Source organism: Phoca vitulina, unplaced genomic scaffold (assembly GCF_004348235.1).
Source record: "Phoca vitulina isolate PV1807 unplaced genomic scaffold, GSC_HSeal_1.0 scaffold55, whole genome shotgun sequence".
NCBI classification, from domain to species: domain Eukaryota; kingdom Metazoa; phylum Chordata; class Mammalia; order Carnivora; family Phocidae; genus Phoca; species Phoca vitulina.
The window spans coordinates 4,508,384-4,513,201 of NW_022589758.1; positions in this window are offsets into that span (position 1 = coordinate 4,508,384).

Consider the following 4,818-nt stretch of genomic DNA (forward strand, 5'->3'; position numbering starts at 1 on the left):
ACAGACCTATTCTGGCGCCAGTGTCCGCCATGCCACGCAGCAGGAGGCGCAGGGAAACAGATCACAGCGCCCCAGCCTCCCCTGTGGAGACCGCTGAGGCAGTTTTATGACCACTAGGGGTCCTAGAAAGAACCAACGCCCTCGTGCTGGAAACCAAGCTCCGCCTCTCACAATGCGGCTCTCTTGAGCCCCAGTGTCACCTCGAGTCTCTCAGACGCCATGAGCCCCGGAAACGCCATGAGCCCCAGAGACCCCTTGAACCCCAGGATCACCTCAAGCTCCGAGGATACCACAAACCCCGGGAATCCAGTGAGCCCTAGGGCCAACTCAAGCCCCACGTACACCATTAACCCCGGGGACTCCTCAAATTCTAGAATCATCTTGACCCCTAGAACGCCATGAATTCTAGGGACGCCATGAGCCCAAGCGTCACCTCAAGCCCACGGGACACCATGAACTCCAGGGACCCCACAAGCCCCAGGATCAGCTCGAGCCCCTGAAACACTATGAACCCCAAGGATGCCCTGGACCCAGGGCCAGACCCAGCCTGCAACACCTGGTTCCTATATGCCCACTAAGCAAATGCGGACAGCGGTCCAGGGTCATCACCGGACACGCCCTAGCCAATGACAAGACAATGCCTTAGTCTCCTGCGAGGCCCTCTAAGTAGGCACAGCGCGAACTCTGTCAGGTTCCCCTCCCCCCCCCCCCCCCCCCCGGTAGGGTGAAGAAAGAGGCAGAAGCGAGTGGAACAGATTTGAGAAGGGTCCTTACCCTCCTCTTCAGACATCGTGAGGCAGGGAGTCCCGCTCTGAGTGCCTTAGACTCGGCGTCTGCGCTGCGGCTGAATCGGCTGGATCGCGACCGCACCCACGAGGTAACTGCGGCAGACAGAGGCGCCAAATGGAAGGCGCCCAAACCTCCCCTCCTAAGAGAAGTTTCTGCGACTGCGCAGTAGCACCCAGAGCCCGCCATGGGGGTACTACTGTTGGGGGGAGGGCAGAGGTGGCGCAAGCGTGGCGCCTTGCTTCGCTCCGTTTCTATCTATATGTACACATTTTTAAGTGTGTTTCCCCCTCCCCCCAAAATGTGAACCGGTAGCCACCATTGTAATTCTGCTCTTCTCAAAATGCTCCTCACACAATACCTCATAGAAAAAATGTACAGTGTCAGAATTCAGACTTTGTAATGTTTTCCGGGTTGTGTACTCATCGAGTCCAGCGCCAGCTTTGGGAACAAATCCAAAAACAATCCAACTTTTAAAATGTGTCCATAATAAGACCCGCTAAAGGGCGCCTGGGTGGCTCAGTCGGTTAAGCGACTGCCTTCGGCTCAGGTCATGATCCTGGAGTCCCAGGATCGAGTCCCGCATCGGGCTCCCTGCTCAGCAGGGAGTCTGCTTCTCCCTCTGACCCTCCCCCCTCTCATGCTCTCTCTCTATCTCATTCTCTCTCTCAAATAAATAAATAAAATCTTTAAAAAAAAAAAAATAATAAGACCCGCTAAATCCATGCCACCCTGCGCTTCAGCTGTCCTACTCTACTTGCCGTTTTCCAAAAAGCCATGTCCTTCATCCCAACTTAAAATAATAATAGCTACAATTTACTAAGTGCTCACCACAAACCAGCCGCTTAGTATGGCTGACCTTATGTGGTCCTTAACGGCTATAACAAGTCAGTATTATTGTCCCATTTTATTTATTTATTTTTTTAATTTTTTTTTAAGACTTTATTTATTTATTTGCCAGAGAGAGAGAGCGAGAGCAGGAACACAAGCAGGGGGAGTGGGAGAGGGAGAAGCAGGTTTCCCGCCGAGCCGGGAGCCCGATGCGGGGCTCGATCCCAGTACCCCGGGATCCTGACCTGAGCCGAAGGCAGATGCTTAACAACTGAGCCACCCAGGCGCCCCTATTGGCCCATTTTAAACATACAGAAACAGATGCTTAGAGAGTTTAACTTGCTCAAAACCACAAGGCTAGCAGCAGGGTTAGGATTTGAACACACATACCCCACCCCACAAAGCACATGCTCACATCCCCTATATTATTCTTCCTCCTACTCAATTGCCTATGGAAATTTTCCACACCCTTCAAAGCTTGTTCCAGACATCTATTTTTTTTTTAAGATTTTTTAAAATTTATTTATTTGAGAGAGAGCAAGAGAGAGAGCACGAGTGGGGTGAGGGGCAGAGGGAGAAGCAGGCTCCAGGCTGAGCAGGGAGCCCAGTTCCCACCGATTGTGGGGAGGGGGGCTCCAGGATTATGACCTGAGCCAAAGGCAGATGCTTTACTGACTGAGCCACCCAGGAGGCCCCCTACACACACATCTGTTCGAATAATATCTGCACCAAGACACTTTCCTACAGCCCCCTGATAAGAATGAGGAGCAGCACCATGCATTATTTATATTAAATAGCACTTCCATCACAAGGTTCTAAGAATTAAAAGTTATGAAATATAAAGCACCCAGCACAGTGCCTGGAATTCTAGTTCATTTCGCTGTGTCAGTTACACAATGACTCCTGGCACCGCATCTCCTCATCATAGGGGAAGGGTAAATTTCTTTGCTTTTGAGAAGGAAAGGTGCATTTTCTTAGGTGGAAATATACAGTTGTTTCCCTGTTGTAAGGGAGTGTAAATGTGTGCAGGAGGGAGCATAAGGAAGCTGAAGAGAAGAATGGATGCACTATACAGTTTATTGATATATTACCTCTCAGCCAAATTCAGCCCTTTTTCCTGCTCTCAGAACATGGATATGGGCCCTTTAAATGTTTTCCTTTTGCCAGTAGCACAGTTGAATACTTTTCAGTAGGAAACATGGGAAAGAGAGTGTAGAAGAAACAAGTTGTGCTTCCTAGTCCCCGTTTGCTCTCTAGGCAGGCTGCTGCAGAGTGCAGCCTCCCAACCCAAACACCCACCCAACAGAGCATGTTTCCAGCACGTTCTAGAGGGCGGCTCTACAACAAGTCCCATCAGTGCTGCACCTAGTGACTTACCTCACTCAGTGAGTCAGAGTGGAGCTTTCTTGGGTGTGTCTACTCCTAGAGGTAGTAGCTCTTGTTTGTAGCTCTTATTACTATACTCTTTTGAGTTTCCTTTTTTTCTTACTAGCCAGTCCCGCATTACTCCAATCCTGATACACTTAATACTTCCTTATATTAAACATTCTCTGTTCAAATTACTGTGTGGTCTTTCTCTTCATCTTGGACCCAGACTGATCCACTCACCCTTTTGAGTTTCCTTTCATCAGCTAGTGCTCAATGGGAACACAAGGTCTGTTCCTACACTGTAATTAAGCATCCAACAAGATGTTCAACAACCACTTCAGTTTCATTTCCAGTCAGTCCTCTACATTCATTCCTCTGACCCCTTTTCTCCATAGAGAGACGCAGAATGGAAGGATAGACTTTCCTACTGTCACTCCTAAGGCTAGCTCTTCTGGTATACCTAGGCTGCATCAACCTGAGTAAGGCAAAATAGAGTGCCCAACAGGCAAGGGAGACCTGCCGGTGGTGGAGGACAAGCAATGGTGGTAGTGCCATCTACATCTTCTCACCTGAGAGCTGAGTCCCACAAGCTACTGACACAGCAGTGTTTCTATCAAAACCCTGTGCAGCCATGGGAACGTGGGGTTCTTTTTTTTTTTTTAACATTTTATTTATTTATTTGAGAGACAGAGCGGAGCGACAGACAGAACACGAGTTGCGGGGAGGGACAGAGGGAGAGGGACAAGCAGATGCCCCACTCAGCAAGAACCCTGATGCAGAGCTCAAGCCCAGGACTCCAAGATCATGATCTAAGCCAAAGGCGGACGCTTCAGCGACTGAGCTACCCAGGTGCCCCTGGACTTCTAATTCTTGTAATGATGAACTGCATAATACAGAGCCACCAGGCCCCTGAGAAACAACTAAAAAAGCTGGATGAACTGTTCTTAAAATACTCTCAAGAACAACAAAAAGTTAAAACAATAAGCAATTACTGAACTAAGAGCTCTGAAAGACCAGAAACCTAGAAAAATGTAAAAAGCTGGCAGGACTGCTCTTATTCTAAGACACTAATCTAGAAAAGTCTGAAAGAGGCCAGACTGTACTTCTGGTGACTTTGTAGGACTAGAAGCAAAAGTCAGAATCTGGGACCCACCAATGGCAGAGGGCTGGTAAACCACCCTCTGCTTGAACAGGGACCACGGTCACCCCGTCAGAGTAAAAGTGATCAAGGGGCGCCTGGGTGGCTCAGTTGGTTGAGCGACTGCCTTTGGTTCAGGTCATGATCCTGGAGTCCCTGGATCGAGCCCCACATTGAGCTCCCTGCTGAGCAAGGAGCCTACTTCTCCCTCATCCTTTGCCTGCCGCTCCTCCTGCTTGTGTTCTCCTCTCTCAAATAAATAAATAAAATCGTTAATTTAAAAAAAAAAACAGAATTAAACAACAGTTAACTACACAGACTATGGTTCACTCTCATATTATCGAGGGATTTAACACACAGAGGTGCCTGGCATAAGCAAACAAAAATTCTTTGCCGTGAATATAAAATCAAGTTATTTCTACAAACGATATCTAAATAGAATATCCACCACAAAGTAGAATATAACCAAGTCTAGGAGAAGAAAAGATGGAAGAAATAAGCAATAAAAACATCTATGCTGAGTGACAGCACCTCCTGCTGGCAGCCACCGCAACAACCACACGGCGCTCGCACGCACGGTCGGCCTGACTCCTGCACCTTGCTGATGACGTTGGTCCTCTGGAAGCAGCTAGTCCGTGAGCACCTTACGACATCCGGGGGAAGGATCCAGATTGAAAATCCCCAGGACCCCAAGT